We start from the raw sequence: 19605 nt of genomic DNA on the forward strand, positions 1-19605 counted from the left end.
CATTGTGGGCTTTAAAAAAAAATCTCTCACCACTGCTACTATTACACATTTATCCTTTCTTACCTGTATGTTACTCCAGCCCCTAACTGGGACCTCATTCCCATTCTCTTCTCTTTAATACTATTTTAGTTTCCTTTTTTAAAAACCTAAACACTTTACAGATGCTACATCATTTTAATCCTCATAAAAACATTCTGGCAGGGGCACGATTACGCCCATTTTATACATACAGAACCTGAGGATCGGAGAGATGAAGGCATTTATAAGGAGCACAACCAGGCTTTCTGATTCTTAAGCTTATATTTTTTTCTATTAAACCACATCATGTATTATATTCAGGACTTTAAACACCTGTTCATTTAATGAAAACATTAGAACAGTCATTTGCTGTCACCAATGAGACTGATGGATGGAAGGCTTCATTTTCGAGTACTGGTTTTGTTAGAAACAAACCTCATCTAGACTTAAATAAGCCTGTTGCTCTGTGTGGGCTGGAAGCCAAGCAAGTCACTGTCCTTTGTGGGGAGAGCAGCAGGAACATCGGAGAGGCAGCCAAGGAAAAGCAGGGGAAAGAGCATGACTTGGCTCTACCAGGCAAAACTTGATCTGTGCCACAGACGCTAATTCACATGAATTTATGGTTTTTTAAAAAAGATCACCATTAGTGCCAAAAATCAGAGCCAAAGACTCATGCCATGATGACTGATATGAGTGACAATACAGAACTCAACCATCAGGCAAGTCCTCCAGTTTTATCCCAACGTGCGTCATACTTGGATTAATAGTTGTTTAGGCAAGATGTTGATATTTATCTTTTTATTTCCTTTGGGAAAAGGAATGTCTCATAAGTCATCTCATTTGTCCTCTTTAATTTAGGCCTGGATTGATATGTCTAAATCAATGAGTATCTTATTGGGGCTTAAAGATTTCTGGGCCAGAATTATTCCCATTATCATATTCCACCGGAATGGTGGGGAGCATTACACTGATCACGTGTTGATTTTTGTGCATAAAATGATGCTACCAGCCCACTCAAGTCAGGATTAAAAAACATTTACTGAGCACGTACTGCATGCAAAGTAGGTATTATTATTCCCACTTTGCAGATAAGAAAACTGAGACTCGGAAAGGGTTAAAAAACTAGCTAACGTCAATGCCACTGGTTAGTGGCAAACATTCTCTTTGGGATCTACGTCTGCAGCCTAGTGTTCTTTTCCTCTGAGATTATTAACATAAAAACCTAGCACAACAACAACAAAAAGTGAACACCTTGCATTTTAATGGCATTTTATTAATGTAGAAACGTAATTATTCTACTTTTGTGAACACAGGATTTAATACGCAGTTGCCATCATATCACAATGTCGCTTCTGTGGAATCACGCCTGTGATTTTGTCCACAGATAAAATATTATTCAGATGAAGTAATAATCAAAGATAATATGCTTACTTTATCTTCTGTGTATCCCCATTCAGAACATTCTTTTTAATCCCTAAAACTAACTTTATTATTACTGAAAGTGGAATTACACATCCATCACATTTAAAGTCCAGCTTAAGGGCTTGAGCCACAAGCCACTTTAATAATAGAGATATCGCAGAATGTTATAGGACCAGCTAATTGTCTAAAGAATATGTTGACACCGTAAAATACCTCCTTAAAAGCAATAGATGCAAACCAAACTCTTTATCTAATTTGCTTATAGCACCTCTGTAATACATCATAATTTGACTCTAGGATATACTCAGATTTAAGATTTACTATGCCAAGATTGCAGTGAGATTTCCTAGATGTTTATCACCAATGAGAGAAATGCCTGGAATGTCTATCCCAGAAATTCACACACAGAATTACAGTAACCTGCTGCTTATTACAGGTTAAGACACACGTACTTGTGGAATCCAATGCCTCAGTGATAGTTACGGTCATAATTTGACAGACATGACTGCGTTCCTTCCAGAGGTACGGTTCTTTATTTCAAAGCATGCAAAAATGATAAGGTAAAAGAAGAGAAAAAAAAGATGTAGGAAAGAAGTCAAGTGAATAACTGATTGATAATGTTTGGTCGGTTGCAAAACCAATCACATACCAGTTCTGTAATAATTTCAAGTTACAATTTAAATATCTCAGTGGGTATTTGACTGATTTGACTATAGTTGTCTATATACCCATTTGGGACCTTAATTACTTAAAGTCTAGAATTTTAATTCCTACACACACACATATACATATAACAATTAAATAAACTTCTAGACTTTGAGTCTTGAATTTTCACCTCCTGTCCTCAGTCCTTACAAACAAGCTTATTTTCTCATCTGAGGAACAGAAACTGCTCATGTCAAAATCACTGATGTTGTCCATGTTGTCAGATCCAATTGACACCTCTCTGTCCTCATCTTACTTGGTTTATTAAGAGCATTCAATACAACTGACTACTCCCTCTTGTCTCAAACACTCTCTTCTCTTAACCTGTATGAAGCCATATGTTTCTGGTTCTAGAGATATTGTATGAGAGGCAATTTAGACTTTGATGCCAGACTGCCTGGGTTTGAATCTCAGCTCATGCACTTACAGACTCCATAACCTGAACAAATTTGTTTTACTTTAGCTATAACTCACATTCCTTATATGTGCAAAATGGGATGATAATAGTATCCGTCTGATTCGGTTATTAAGACTAAATAAAGTAGTATTTATAAAGCATTTAGAAAAGTGCCTGGCATATAGTGAGCACTATAAAAATGTTAAATATTTTTAGTATTAGCTGTTCCTGACTGCTCCTTCTTAGTCATCTTTGCTGACTCAACCCAGCCTATAAGCATTGGCATTCCCCGGTGTTGGCTCTCCACCCGTGCCCTCTTCCAGTCCCATACCTTCAAATTTCACTTATTCGTTGATGACTCTCAAATATGTGTCATCTCTCCTGTGGACTCTAGACTCTCAGATGCAACTGCTTAGCTCAAAATAGCCTAAACCATAGACAAATATAGTAGTTCATATAACAAGTTCTAAGGTAAAGTGGTTATAAACCACTCAATTGACTGAGCAGCTCAAAGATATCATTATATACCTAGGGCCTTTCCAGTTTTTCACCTTTTCATCAGCTAGCTCTGCTGGGTACAAGATGGCCACAGCAGTCGTGGCCATCACATTTAGACCTAACGATGTCTAATGCAGGGTTTCTCAACCTTGGTAATATTGATATTTGGGGCTGGATAATACTTTGCTGTGGGGACTGTCCTATGCATTGCAGGATGTTTAGTAATACCCCTGGCCTATACTCACTGGATACCAGTAGCATTCAGATATTGCCAAATGTCCCCTGGGATACAAAATTGCTCCCAGATGCGAATCACTAGTCTAAAGTCATCAAAGGAGCTAACTCCTTCTGTGAGTCTTTTATGAACAAGGGAACCTCTCCAAGAAAACTGCCTCTCAGGTCTCATTGTCTATGTCACTTATCCTAAACCAGTCACTAGCAGGGTAAGTAGGATTACTACGATTCGTTGATAGTAACCAGCATTTTCTGGGAATAGAAATAGACATTTGAATAGAACTGGCTAGGTCTTCAAGGGAGAGTGGGGTGTTGGTAGGAATAAGCAGTGGCTGGGTCCCACCCACTTCATCTTTGCACTGAGACTAAAAGTTAATCCATGCCTTTCTTATCTCAGCTCTCACCACTTTCTTCATCACTCTGTATATTCCAGCCACACTGGTCTTCTTTCTATGCCTCAGGTACACATTTCTCATCCCTATTTTAAGCCCTTTGTATTTGCTAGTTGGAATTCTCTTTCCCTAGAGCTTTTTATTAGTGATACTTTCTTGTCAATTAGGTCTCAGATCAAGTTATCACCTCCTCAGTGATTCCTAACCTAAATTAGCATCCTTCCGCCCAGTCACTTTCTATTAAAGCATCTAATTTATTTTCTACATGGTACTTACTGAAATGTACCTGTTACTTTCTGAAATGTACCTGTTCGATGGTGGCTGCCCTCCAACAAAATGTAAACTTCTAAAAGCAGGAAATGTGTTCTTTCTTGTTTTTCATTGTATCCTCAGCACCTCTAACAGGACCTGGAATATTAGAAGCTCTCAATAAATATCTCTTGTATGAATAAGTGAATTAGTGAATGAATACCCTAGAAATGTGTTCCTGAGCATATGGGAGGAAGCACTTGAAAAACTCTCAGAAACTGAGACTAGTTGGGGGACAACTTAGTGTGATAATTTTCTATACTCAGTCTGGAAAGGGCTCATTTCATAGATTTGGGAATAGAAAAGATGCATAACCTGACTTCCACTTTGGGCCAACATGAAGTAACAGGGACAGGATTTACTCTCCCACCTTAAACAGCTAGAAACCAGGCAAAATATATGAAATAATTGGACACCAGACAGCACAGGGCAACAATTCTTGATAGAAGACAAACCAATTAGAGGAGCCCTCCATGCCCACCTGGAGAGTCTCCAGGCCACTTTGTAGGGAACGGGAGTCCAGGCAGATGCTGGTAGTTTCCCATATTTGAAGAGGTGATGGGTTGGGAGTTTGGAGATAACAGAGAATTTGGGAGATCTGCAGAAAGCTCCCTGCCCCGCCCCCATCTATACCCGAATAGTGATCACATGCATGTAAGGAAACTATCTGAAACTTGTGGGAGAAACAACCTAAAAGGAGCAGGTAGAGCAATCCTAGGAGCTCTCCCTGGGGATAGTATTATGTTCTAACAACCAAAATGTAAAACCTTGTAATATAGGCGACACAGGGTAGACTACTCTGAAGGGTATTGCCTCAGTAATGCAGAAAAACTTGCTTGAGTCTAAAGGCTGCTCTAAATGTGCATAACAAAGCTTAAAGGCTGCATCATTTTACTCTCTCACCAGGAATGTATGAGGGTTCTGATTTCTCCACATCCTCACCAATATTTGTTATTGTTCATCTCACTGATTATAACCATCCTAATGTGCGTGAAATGGTGCTTTTGGTTTCAAATTACACTTCCCTAATGACTAATGATGCTGATGATCTTTTCATGTGCATATTTGCCATTTATAGATCTTATTTGCAGAATTGTCTATGCAAACTCTTTGCATATTTTTATGTTGAGTTGTAAGAGTTCTTTATATATTCTGGATACAGTCCCTTATCAAACATATGATTTGCAAATGTTTTCTCCCTTTCTGTGGTTTGTATAAAAACTTTCTCGATGTTGTCCTTTGAAGCACATAAGTTCTTAATTTAAGTTCAACTTACTTATGTTTTTCTCTTTTGTCACTTATGCTTTTGGTCATATCTAAGAAACCGTTGCCTAATCCAAGATAAATCCAAGATCTTTTACACCTATGTTTTCTTCTAAGAGTTTTTTAAAATATAGTTTTAGCTATCATATTTAAACCTGATCCATTTTTAAATTGTAAAATACACATAACATAACATTTACCATCTTAACCATTTTAAAGTCTACAGTTCAGTAGCGTTATTGATACATTAATATTGTTGTGTAGCCATCCATCTCGAGAATTCTTTTCATCTTGCAAAATTGAAACTCAATACCCATTAAGCAATTAATTCCCCATCCTCCCCTCTCCCAGTCCTTGCAATGACCATTCCATTTTATAACAATATCACTTCGGTCTCTTGTGATTTTAGATTACTGTTTTTTCAAAACAGTTTTAATAAAGCTTTTAGGTTCCATTTTGAAATTTAGAAATGTCTCTTTTAGCAGGTTATTTTCTGGGGGTGATTTTAATAGAAAGCTAGTCTCATTCATTTCTGGTTGATTCTTAATGGTATGTATTTAATTTAATTTAATTATTTTTAAACAGCTTTGTTGAGTTATAATAGACATTTAGTTAAGTCATACATATTTAAAGTGCACAATTTGATAGTTTTTATATGTACAGTTGGCCCTCTGTATCCATGGGTTCTGCATCAGTGGATTCTACCAACCATGGATCAAAAATATTTTGAAAAAAAACTCCAAAAAGTTTCCAAAAGCCAAACTTAAATTTGCCACACACTGGCAGCTATTTACATATCATTTACATTTATTCACAACTATATACATAGCATTTACATTACTTGATTGTACGTAATTTGAGATGATTTAAAGTATGAGAGAGGATGTACATAGGTTATATGCAAATATGACGCCATTTTATATGAGGGACTTGAGCACCCGTGGATTTTGGTATCCAAGGAGGGGTTCTAGAGCCAATCCCCTGTGAAGAATGAAACATGACTATATACACCCATAAAAACATCACAAAAATCAAGATAATAAACATATAAAACGTATTTAAAAACCAAGGTAATGAACATATCCATCATCCCCCCAAATTCTTCATGACCTTTGTCGTTCCTTCCTCCTGGTCCTCCCTGTCTTCTCATCCCTGTACAACAACTGATCTGCTTTCTATTACAATAGATTTATCTGCATTTTGTAGAACTTTATATAAACAAAATAATACAATACTTGCTCTTCATTGTCTGGCTTCTTTCACTCAGTATAATTATTTTGAGATTTATCCATGTTGTTGTACATATGAAAGTTCATTCTTTTAATTGCAGAGAAGTATGCCACTGCATGGATATGCCATAATTTGATTATCCATTCACCCGTTGATGGATGTTTGGGTAGTTTCCAAATTTTGGCAAATACATTTGCAACATTTGACAGATAAAGCTGCTATGGATACTTGTGTCATACAAATCTTTATATAGTCATACGTTTTTGCTTCTCTTCGATAAACACCTAGGAATGGAATGATTGGGTTGTATATTAGATGATTGTTGAACTTTTAAAGAAACTGACAAACTTTTCCAAACTGACTGTATTGTTTTCCATTCCTGCCAGCAGTGCATGAGGTTTCTATTTCTTCCACATCCATCAACAGTTTCTATGTTCCCTCTTTCAGTATTAGATATTTTAATATGCTGCAGGGGCATGTCATTTCAATTGGCATTTTCTTTGAATCTGTAGGTCTCTCTTCATACACTGCAGCTCTAAATAAAATATTTCAGTGGACAATTTAAAGCTACATGCTAAAGGATACAAATGGAACTAAGGGCTGGAAACAAAGTCTATGAGAATGGTTATAATGAAGTCATAAAAAATCGATCACCCCGCCCAGTTATCTAATTCTTGATATATTAGGGATTGCACTGGAACGCTCTTGTTTCTCAGATTATTTTACTTTTATTTTTATTTTTGGGGGGCTGCGCGGCATGTGGGATCTTCGTTCCCCAACCAGAGATCGAACATGTGCCCTTGCACTGGAAGCGTGAAGTCTTAACAACTGGACCACCAGGGAAGTCCCTGTTTCTCAGATATTCTGATGTGAAAAATCAGGATGAAGAAAAACTGGAAACTCTCTCCCCGACTTGGTTAACTGCAGCATTAACATATTGAAAAGACGCATGGTGGGAAGCTTTTGAAAGTTGTCTGTGTGTGGGAGGTCTTTCTGACTTTTCTACAGTTTGTTTCTTAAGATTTATCCTTGCTATAATTAAGATATTCTCTAGGAGTTAGAAAAACAGTAAGATGAATCTAGGCTTTGTGAAACTTCCTTGAGCTTTATCATATAGCATTGACAGCTTATTAGTGGAACTAAAGCCTTGCAATTTCAAACAGCTAACACTGTTAATTCAACTCTTTTATTAACCTTTCATTCCTTTCAGTCTCTTCAAACTTCTCTCAAGGATAAACATTTTCAAAGAACAATTAATGTTAAATGTATGCTTGTATATTTATTTTTCATGATGATCATTACCAATGAAGTTGTAAATCTCCATTAAGCCTGCTCTATCAGGAGTGATTTTTTTCTTTTTTCCCCTTTGTTTCTTGCAGATTTCATCTGATTTCATTTTTACTTACTCTAATAATATATAGTTCAAATATGTAATTTTTGTTCTTGGTCTATGCCAGGCACTATGCTGCTGAGCACTTTAAATGCATTTTAAAATCTTCACAAAAATTCTCTGAATAGATATTAATTTTTAAATTTTTATTATTTGCATTATTATTAATATTATTATAGAGTTTATCAGTACTAACATTAAGAAAATGTTGAAGAAAAAACTGCTTTCACCTTCAATCGTCTTTATTGGTAGATAATACATCACCCCTCAGTATCCGTGGGAGATTGGTCTCCAGGCCCCTTGAGCCGGTGGATACCAAAATCCGCTGATGTTCAAGTCCCTTCCGATAAAGGGACACGGCACAGTCAGGCCCCTGTTTTCACCAATCGATCCGTGGTTGATTGAATGTTTGGGTGCAGAACTCGTGGATACACAGGACCAACTGTGTATGTGTAACTCGTTCTTAAATTCTATAGTGCTTTTCTATATTGTCTTTTTCTTATCTTAGTTTCCAGGAATTTACTTTTTTATCTTCTATCTTGATAATCTCAACTTTAGGATTATATCCTCCTACTTTCCACTGAAAATAGAAGTCTTTCAGGTTCTGACCTGTACCTATTTCTGTTAGTGTTCGTTTCTACTGGTGTCTCTATACTCCATAATTCAGTTTTTTAAAATCTCCTCAATGTCTTGGATCCCATGTATAAAAATGAGAGACAATTTTACATGGTCTGATCCTCAATTTCTCTGCTACAGTCTACACCCAAATATGCCATCGGTATCTTGAACTTTTTCTATTCTTATATACAGAAACATTTCTCTTTGTCTTTCTTCTAAACTCTTCTTATCAGATTCACCACCTCTGTTTTAATCAGCTTTTGTGGGTCTTGAGGTTTATACAATTTTGGGGGAGGGGCTCTTTAAGAGAGAGAATGCAAACTTCTGATTATAAATTAGGCAAATATTCAGAATGAGAAAAACAATGACAAGACGTTACCAATGTTGAAAAGCTGACAAATATCACAAACACTACAAAAGAAAAACAACATATTATTTTCTATTACTTTGCCCAGTGTACTTTTATACATTTTCTACTTTTTTTGTCTCTCTACTTTTGGATCACCTAATTATATGCCAAGCAATTTAAAAATATATCCTATAGACAGAGTAGAAAGGTAATTCAGTCTTTCTTCTAACATGGATGATAGAAATTTGTTTTTTATTATGAATTGTTGGGACATATAAAATATGTGAATTCACACATGTACTATTTGCAGTTTTGACAAAAGTTTATACCCTACCTCTATAATAATTCTGATAAATTCTATTTCATGAGATTCCCATCTAAAAGGAAAACAATATGTGATGAATCTGTAATACTCTGCGCTGCATTACTGGGCAGTAATAACATTGTTTTCTGATGAGGTGTTAATGAAAATTGGATAAGAGGAAAAGCTTTCCATAACTAGATTCTACCTCCAAACAATTCAAACCTTGCTACTCCTCCACCCAAGACTGGGGACTGGCCTTGTAGGACACAGTCAGAGAATTGTCTCTGACAGTAAACAATTTTGATATTTTCTCTATTCCTGTCCCTCTGTGTCACAGCACCAGGTGAGTTGTCATAGTAGCAAAAGGAGTATCTAGGGCTTAGCTACACTCAAAAAGGGCTGAAAACCATATAACTGGATCTCATTAAACTGAAATTATTTCTTCAATTCAGCTTCCTGTTAGCCAGATTCCCAAAAGGCTCACAGCTACTCTACAATACCATCCCCAGCATGAAAGTAGGAGTGACTGAGGGAAAGTCAATGAGGAAAAGGATAGCAGTCTTATCTATTGTTCAAATGTCCTCCTTTCGATAATTTTACAAAAACTGATGACATATACACATTGCTAGAGTCACTCCCAGAATCTGGGAAGGGGCCTGTACCAGGGAGGGGCCCTGAAGTTTAAGCTTATGTGGCTTTTTGTAAATCCAGCTCTAGTCCTCAGTCAAGAAGCTTTGGAATAATAATTGTCATTCATACATGACTGCCATTCCATTGCCAAGTGTTGGTGCTCTTTTCTTCAAACCATCACACAAAACTTTATCTTCTCCCTCACGTGATCCACCATATTTATTGAGCACTTACTATACACTAGGCTTTGTGTTCGATTCTGGAAATACAATGATGGATAAGGTATGCATGTTGCTTCTCACAGAGCTGGACTCAGTGGCAGTTACTCACCTATCTCTAGCTAGAACACCTCAGGTTTGCAGTCAGCTGTCAGCCTTCCTAGGTCCTGTCCCGCTGTGACTGATTCTTTAGGCTACATTCCACCTAAGCCTTGGGCCAGATTACCACACCACAACCCAGTTCGTGGGACCATTGTGACTTTCCCATCACACTGGGCTTTAAGGTCAGATTCCTTATCCTCAGTTACAAGGCCCCTATTACACACCCCTGACTGATTCAGTGGGCTCGTATCATTGTGTTCCCCATCCCATTACCACTGTTCAGCTCATGAGAGCTTCCTTCTGCTGTTTGCCCTTTGCATCCAAATTATCCCTCTTCTGGGTTTTTATTACCTCACCTGCCACCCTGTGCAGAATGTTCCTCACACACAATATAACCACTTCACTCAAAGATGCCCATCATCTGGACAAAATCCTCTCTGAATCAAGTGAGATAGTTTATTTTCATCACTTACATCCTTTGGGTGGGGGAACATTCTATAAATCCCATTTTCTACATAAAATCAAATTTCTAATATTTATTTAGTCGAGCAGGAGCATGATACTATAAATTTGGTAATCTTTTTTTTTAAAAAAATGTGTAGTTTTAGGTAATTCTTTTTTTTTTTTTGTGGTACGCGGGCCTCTCACTGTTGTGGCCTCTCCCGTTGCGGAGCACAGGCTCCGGACGCACAGGCTCAGCGGCCATGGCTCACGGGCCCAGCCGCTCCGCGGCATGTGGGATCTTCCCGGGCCGGGGCACAAACCCGTGTCCCCTGCATCGGCAGGCAGACTCTCAACCACTGCGCCACCAGGGAATCCCTAGGTAATTCTTTTAATGTTAGCGTTCAGTTAAGAAATTATTACTTTTCTAAGTAGAATTTTAGAGGAAAAGACTTATAAGTGGTGAAATTTGGTGGTATTCATATGCACAACAATATTTATTGTCTGATTCAGAGTTAGAGCTCATTCAGGTGGTGTTTGGCTGGCTTTGTTAGGCTTGCATCCCAAATTAGCTTTGCTTTCCGATCCAGGTGTGGATACGTGAAATGACCATCAGACAAATGCAGAAGGATACACAAGTTGGCTGCAATACATGGTGACCTATCTAGTGGAAAGATGAAACTTGACAGAGACCTGGAGGTGGGCTCAAACTCCAACTCTGAGATGCATAAAAATCTGGTAAGAGGCACATTTAAACCTTGAGGGGAAATGATGAACTTGAAAATGTACTAGCTGAAAGGTGCAAAAAGCTCAACCCAACCCTCTTTGGAAAGGCAATCTCTGTCCTGGTGGGTTTCATAGAGTAAATCTAGTATCACCACTACAGCCTTGCTAATGACAGTTGGGGCTCACACGGACTGGGCCATAATCAATCACACGCCAATCAAATATTCCAAGTGTATAAACAATCTCTGTGAATTGATGACATGTGTAGCCCTGAGGATGAGGGGATAACAGGTGTATAGTCGCTGTTTGCTCAGAACTGGTCACATGAAGGAGAAAGCAGTGATGTGTGCAGCTGTATTTATATCCCGTGTTCAATCATGGAAAATGCAGCATTCGATTTCATTGTCCACCGTTGAAAGTAAGTCTTGAATAATTCTTTTGGGAATCTCACAATCCATCTGGACACAGAATTCAGTCCTTCACCACTCAGCTCTGTGGGGTTTTAAAATGCAATTCCAGTCAGTAAATGTATTTTGAACTTTGTGAAGTCAAGGTAGTTAAGACACACGTATTTTGTGAGAGTCTCTTGGAAATAGTGGCACCATCCCATCTGAGCAGGCACAATGCCTCTCTTAACAGATGGCTGGGAGAGAAGGCAGCCAAAAGACCATGTATGAACAACAAATGTGCTTGCTAGGGGCGGGAGTCCAAGTGGTGAATGTCGAAATTGTTTTCCATCCTAAGCTTGCAGGCCTGTGGCACAGGGAGTGGGGAGTCAGTTGACTCTTGCCCACTAAAGCAAAATGACCAACAGCTTCCATGACTATAGGAAAAGAGACCAGCAGACTTGGGAGTGGCAAGTGCTCACCCTCCTTGTACCCTTCTGTGGAAGTCTCTTCTGTCTGTTAGTACCGGACTTTATCTTGTGTTCATTTACACAAGCTAAAGCGTGAGTGTCACATGTACAGAGACAGTAAATTTGGCATCTCTCGAGATAAAAAGTATTTCCACCAGAGGCATCAAGTACAAAGTTATATTGCTTAAGAAGACAAGATATTATTTATAAGAAGGAAGCTGCCTTTGATGGTTGCTACGTTTCTTATTGTGCTTTAAACAACTTTCCACCAAATAAATGTGGATATGACTAGTTGATGATCTATCTGTGTAGTTCAAGTGCTGTAGGGATGTAGTAAGACATCTCAAGCCTTGCTTGCATACGTCAAGACTTCTGAAGTAAACGAACTGCAGTGTATGGGAATTTTGAGGCTATATTGTTGAGTGATCATTTTTACATTAATGAGAGTTTTTCGGTATAGTCTATGGATGGAACTGAAATTTTAATAGAAACATGATTTTATTGAAATCCAATGTCAATGGGTAAAGAGGGTATGGGGGTGTTTACATACCTATGTTTATAGATGAGGATGTTTTCTATATGCAAATAACTACATATGTACAAATATGAATATGAGAAAGTGTTCATGTTACTGGACTTGGCTATATTAATTCTTCACACAACTAGATTTAGTCAGTATTCACCTGAAATGGTACCAAAATGTGATAAAGTACAGAGCAATAAGGCGGATAACAGGTTCCATCACAAAATGAGGCCTTTGATCTTTAGACTTTTATTGTGGGACTCTTTAGTTCTTGGAAGCGAGTCTACTTTTTAAAATTATTATATATTGACAATGAGTGAAGGTAGGAGGGAAGGAAGACCCATTTGGTGTCATAAAATCTGTGTGTAAGTAAGCCTAATACTACTTCTCAAGCAGTAGATGCCCAACACCCCTCCTCCCGAAGAAGATTTAGGGAATAATCACTTTCAACCTAATCTTTATCAGATGGGCTGCACTCTCTACCTCATTATAACTGGGCCCCACTCGCACTAAATACAAGGTGGATGTAAAGGCCGTTTAAAAATAGCATGTATTGTTATGTTTCAGATAAATCAGAATCTTTATATAAAATAGGGCTGGGTTATTGACTCAAGAATTCTCCCATCTGCTGAATCTAATTAGTACAGCAAACATTTGTTGGTTATTCTGACACTAATGCAGCTTTGTGAAATACATTCCTAGGAATTCTTTCCAGATCTTCTTGTCGAATTTTTAGTTTGAGCCTTTAGGCTGAAAATCAGTCATGCTGACAACCCATGTTATTTAAATTAAAAATAAATAATTTACCAAATCCAGAAATATATTCCCTTTTATCAAAACCTAAATGTTATTTATTCTGGCTGCATTTCAAATTTTTTTCATCTGTAGTTTAAAAAATGACCTCTCAGTATTGTTGAAATAGCTGAATTCGTTGTTTAATTTCTAAACTAATTGAAATTTTATTCAGTTATAAAATATAGTTAAAGCTTATATAGCTCTGGAACCAAAATCACAGTTTTATGAAAGCAGCATATTTAATTTAAAATGCTGAAAAAATCTATCGGGCTAGCCCAATGAGACATCAATGAGTTTGGATTATTTAATAATTGGGGCCATGTTGCCCTCTACTGACAGTATTGGAGAACTTGCCTTATTTACTCTTTACTCTCATTACCTAGCACAAAACCTGTTAATTTAGGCTTCTGTTTTCAATCCTGGTTGCATATTGGAATCATCTGAGAAGCTTGTAAAACAATCCCCATTCCCACCACCTGATGAAGATTCTGATTTATTCACCTATGGCCTGGCATGAGTCGTTTATATAAGCTCCCCAGGAGATTCAAATATGCATCTTGTTAAGAAATGCTAGTTGAGGCACAGAAATAAAGTATTTCCAATAAAAAAAAGTTGTACCCCTGCCCCAGAGCATTTAGCATACCAGTGATCACTAGTCTCTGTCATCTGTTCTGCAGTGCCATTGTCAGAGACACGGTTTCTAGTCCAAAATTTTCCCTGATTAATCATGGGCTAGGTCACCACATGGGCACAGCAGCATGTGAAACATGCATGCAGAAACACACATACATTCACAGTTGCAGGAGCCGCTCTTCCTGAGAACTTCCAACCAAAACACATCTTCATTCCTATAACTAAGAAGGCTTTAAAACTGATGCCAACCTTCATGGGAAGAAAGGCAAACAAAACTGGAAGGATGGGGCTTCCCTGGTGGCGCAGTGGTTGAGAGTCCACCTGCCGATGTAGGGGACACAGGTTCGTGCCCCGGTCCGGGAGAATCCCACGTGCCGCGGAGCGGCTGGGCCCGGGAGCCATGGCCACTGAGCCTGCGCGTCCGGAGCCTGTGCTCCGCAACGGGAGAGGCTACAACAGTGAGAGGCCCGCGTACCGCAAAAAAAAAAAAAAACACACAAAAAAACTGGAAGGATGGCGTTGAAACTGAAAACAGGAATGGGAGCTTTTTTATCACGAGGTAGGGGTGTGTGTGTGTGTGTGTGTGTGTGTGTCTGTGTGTGTGTGTGTCTGTGTCTGTGTCTGTGTCTGTGTCTCTCTGTTTGTGTCTGTGATTCCTGTCTTCCCCTTTGGAATGTAATTCCAAGAAGAAAGCGATTTTTGTATGTGCCAATGCCTGGCACATAGTGGGCCCTCAATGGACATTGTTTAATGGATGACAAATAAATAAATGAGTGAGTAGGCTTATGTGTGAGACCGAGAGAGAGTATGATTATGAATAAATGTTCAAGGATACTCAAAAAAGAACAGGTAAACCCAAGCTAGATGAAAGAGGAGACCTATCCAACTAAAAGATTGAAAACTTATATCACTGTAAAAAATGGTAGAATGAGAATAATTAAAAAAGCAAATTTATAATTAATTTCTGGTAACCTATGAATTGTGTCAAAACCCAACCATTCCAAGACCAGCCTTAGAGGTTATTTAAGAACACATGGCTAGAAACAAAACTAATCTGTCACCTTTGGAGCATTTTAGGGAACCCAACTCATTATTTTGATAACTTGCAAATAAAGAGAATCAGTCATTTATTTTGCCTTTCCTATGCAAACTATATCACCGGATAACCAAATACAAGTATACTTCTCTAGAAGTATTCCAGTTAAATGAAGAAAGTATATAATTAGAATATCACAGTGAATTAATGTTTTAGGCATTGAGCATCAGTAGCTGCTAACAGGACAAAAGGAGTGACAACCAGACATTAGATGCCTCTGGATGGAAGAACACACTGCCTATGAAGCAGTATTGCTCAAAAAAAAAAAAAAAAAAGAACCTAAATCTGGCAAAGCTCTAGGTCCAATTACCAATATACTGAAGCCCAAACTTATGAAGCTATATCACAGAGATGCAATCAGCAAAATTCAGAATGGAGGAAATTCTATAGGACAAACAACCTGGTTTCATTAAAAATAAACTGCAGGAAAAGAAAGAGTCGGAAGAGGAATCTGTTGATTAAAATACCTTAAAAGACATTATCAACCAAACACAATGCGAGGACCTTATTTGGAACTTAATTCAAACAAGCAAATTATTAAAAAATTAATGACATTTATGGGCAATTGGAATTTAAACATTTACTGGATATTCAGTATTAAGAATTTATTAATTTTTAGGTATAATGATGATATTATATGGTCATAAATAGTCCTTATCTTTTAGAACAAATACTAAAGCATTTGTGAATGAATTAAAATGTGTTAAATTTACTTGACAATAATAGGAGAAGGGGATGCTGTTAGGGGTGCAGACACAGGATTGGCCATGTGTTGATAATTGTGGAAGCTGTGTGGTAAGTACATGAAGGCGAGTACTATTTTTTTCCACTTTTGTATAGGTTTGAAGTTAAAGTTTTTAAAAGTATCCAATAAAAAAAAGCTTCCTCACTAAGGTGAGGTAGATTGGGGAGGGGTGTTCCTCACAAACTACTTAGAAATGGAGAACAAGAAAGAAGGTAGAAAGAGGGAAATGTTTTTAGTAGATTACGTTGTGTCCGTGGTAAGCTGTTCATTCTTACTGTTTTTCTCTGCAAGTCCTTTTAAATAATGCAGTACATGCCGTTGAAGCCAGTATGCCAATAGTATTTCCATTTGCCATGAGGAGGAAGGGCCCACTTACTATCCTTGCTGCGGGATTGGTGGGGAAGAAAAAGAGGAGAGGAAGTTGCATTCATATTGCTTCTCTAGCACATGGAGAATATTTATTCATCCTTTCTAGGACTATTTTTATAGCAATACTAAATATTTAAAAGATGTCTCCACCTAGGGCCTTTTGCTTATATTTTTCTTTCCTGTGGAAAATAAATTATGCTGCTTTTTTTTTCTTCATCCAGTAACAAACTGTCAGGAAATTGTAAGCTGGCTTTGTTCTCCCCCATCCCATCAAAATGTCGTTTTGCACTTCAGAGCAGTTGCTAGGTTCACAGAGGGCCGATTGAATGAATGACGGATTTGGAATTTATAAATCAGGCAATATACTCTGGTAGATCCAGCAGAGGGAGCAGTGACCATGGATTTGCAGACCCAAAAGAGGACGAAGCTGCTTCAATCAGATAGATTGTATTTAGACACACTGTTCCTTTAAGAGCCTGACTGTTTCCTCCTCCACCTTTATTTTACGGACCCTGGAGCTCCAGGTTGATAAGTGAGTATACATAAGCAGATCCTATTTAGTCCTAACCCCACCGTCATAGAAAGATTCTTGTAATTTGGAACCAGGGGACATGAAGCCAAGAGTCTCCTTTTATATGATTTTTAAGTTATTATTATTATTTACATCTTTATTGGGGTATAATTGCTTTACAGTGTTGCATTAGTTTCTGCTGTACAACAAAGTGAATCAACTATACGTATACATGTATCTCCATATCCTCTCCCTCTTGCGTCTCCCTCCCACCCTCCCTATCCCACCCCTCTAGGTGGACACAAAGCACAGAGCTGATATCCTTGTGCTATGCGGCTGCTTCCCACTAGCTATCTATTTTACATTTGGTAGTGGATATATGTCCATGCCACTCTCTCACTTCTTTCCAGCTTACCCTTCCCCCACTGTGTCCTCAAGTCCATTCTCTACGTCTGCATTCCTGACCTGCCACTAGGTCCATCAGTACCATATTTTTAGATTCCATATATATGTTTTAGCATACGGTATTTGTTTTTCTCTTTCTGACTTACTTCACTCTGTATGACAGACTCTAGGTCCATCCACCTCTTCAGAGCTAGAAATTTCCTTTAAATTCTCTCCCTTTATTTAGTTTTCCCATACCATTTTTCCTTCTCTATTTCCATTTTCTCAAAGCCTGGTCAGTGGTGAGGTAGGAGCCATTATACATTTCTGTGCTGCCCACTTTAGGTTAAGGACAGAGCCTCAGACAGGAAAACGGACTCTGCTGTTTCCAACCAGCTATCCCCTTTACACGCCCCCATGACAAAGCTTGAGGATAGAGCAAAGGCAAGGCTACAGTGGGTGCCTTTTGTGCAAAGCTGCGGGACAGTTAGCTCTGGTGGACAGGATGAGGCATTAGTGCCTTTTCCACTTGCTGCCTCTGAAGATGAACCAAACCACAGAAAGAAAGGCTTAAGGGACCATGGTAACAGCTGATCTGCTTTGGCCTTGCTGATGACATTCTAAGAACACACCAGCCCAGCTCTACCAAATCTTCATTCTATAAAAAGCAAGGGAGATGGGCACCAGCTTAGCTTCCCCGGTGAGCGTGAAGGTGGATTAACCCCTCTTGGGCATCAGCTACATCCTCAGTTGGCCATTCTTCCCATAGAACTCGGGAAGAAAATTCTGGACAATGTGTCCCATTAAAAGCATATTGTTGTTATTATTTAGAGCAATGTAAATTAGTCCTCACAGTTTCTTTTATAGAAAGACTCCCCCCACCCCGCCCACCGCCTTGCATCAGAAACTCTATACTCTAGATTAGCGCATCTCAGACTTCAGTGTACACAGGAATCACTTGGAGAACTTGTGGAGCTGCAGTTCTAGAGGAGAGCCAGAGGTTCTGAAAGGGTCCAACCTGGTTTCTCAAAGTGTGGTCCATGGAGCAGCCCCATTGGTTTCACCTAGGAGTTTGTTAGAAATGCAAAAGTGAAGTCGTGCAACCGTTTTTTTACTCTGTATGTTCAGAGGTCCATGATACTAGAATGATGATGATGATGATGATGATGATAATTTTAAATACCACTCACTGAGTACCTATAGCATGCCAGCAACTATATACACATTAACTCTAATGCAAATAGCATTGCCTTTATTTTACATCCAAAAAGTGAAGCTTGAAGAGGATAAGTAACCCGTCCAAAGTCAAGTAGCTGGTGAGTGTCCCCATCCAAGTCTACCAGTTCCAAAGCCTGGGCCCTGTTCGCCACTCCACGCTGCAATAATTGCGATCCCTCATCCCACTACCGACCCCCTACAAGATTCCCTGACTGTTTCTCCAGCCTTACCTATTGCTTGCTTTTTCCACTGATATTTTTTTTTTTTATTACACTTGCTGGGTCTGCAGCATCTGCACGTGACCTTGGGCAACACAACTGGTTAAGAACAGTCATTCATTCTTGGGGCAGTTTCTATATACTTGATCCCGCTGGGAGAGATCATTATGTCCTCTTGAGGAGCTTATCAACTGTCTAATCTTTATTATAGAGGAAACAAGTTTCTTTCTCTAATGTTTTACTAAAACATTTAACTTGATTTTCTTCCCACTCTGATTAATTCCCTCTATTTGTATCCTCCTTATAAATGGAAATTCTCATCTTGCAACATCAGATTCAAGACAGTTTTCCTGTAATCCATTTGCTGAGGAGGTGTTTTGATTTTCTTGTAAAAATAAACAGACGTATTGCTTTACTGAGTCAAGTGTTTTTGGATGAGCTGCAACATTTTTCCTTAGTCCTTCCCCTGATGCCTACACACATTTATCCAGTAAATATTTTTTGAGACGATACTATATGCCAGACATTGTGCTAGGCTTGAGAATATAGTTTTAGTAAAATATACGTGGTCCTTTGCTTCCAAGGGGCTTTCTTCAATTATGGGATCATGATAAGCTGGCTTCTATTCTTGTGGGCCTTTTGGTATGACAGCAGGATTGTAATCTCAAGTGTAAATCCTGAAAAAAATGTAGATTTACGGTTTTGCATGAGTATGGTATAGAAGAATGAGTAGACTGGGAGTTTAGAGACCTGAACTAGACCTCTTTCTCCTTCCCTTCTTTTCCTCCTTCTCTCCTGCTTCCTCCCTCCCTCCATCCCTTCTTTTCTTCTTTCCTCCCTCCCTTCCTTCCTTCCTTCTTCCCTTCCTTCCTTCCTTCAAACAATCCACCCATCCATCCATCCATTCATCTCATTCCTCTGCCCTTCCTTTTCTCCTCCTCTCCTTCTCAATAAAAATGTGCTCAACAATGTGGATACAGCAGGAATCAGGCATAAGAGATCCCTATCTTT

At 38.6% G+C, this 19605-nt stretch overlaps 1 long non-coding RNA gene across 1 annotated transcript in view; it reads left to right on the plus strand.

Annotated features, from left to right (window-relative positions):
* Positions 1 to 3400: 3400 nt before the first annotated feature.
* LOC137204610 (uncharacterized) overlaps positions 3401 to 19605 on the plus strand; it is a 65728-nt gene continuing 49523 nt past the window's right edge. Inside the window, exons 1-2 of the long non-coding RNA XR_010933756.1 lie at positions 3401 to 3483; positions 11111 to 11258. This is a non-coding gene — a long non-coding RNA (uncharacterized lncRNA). The remainder of the gene's footprint in view (positions 3484 to 11110; positions 11259 to 19605) is intronic.

The sequence above is a fragment of the Pseudorca crassidens genome, chromosome 13 (genome assembly GCF_039906515.1).
Source record: "Pseudorca crassidens isolate mPseCra1 chromosome 13, mPseCra1.hap1, whole genome shotgun sequence".
In the NCBI taxonomy this organism is placed as follows: Eukaryota; Metazoa; Chordata; class Mammalia; order Artiodactyla; family Delphinidae; genus Pseudorca; species Pseudorca crassidens.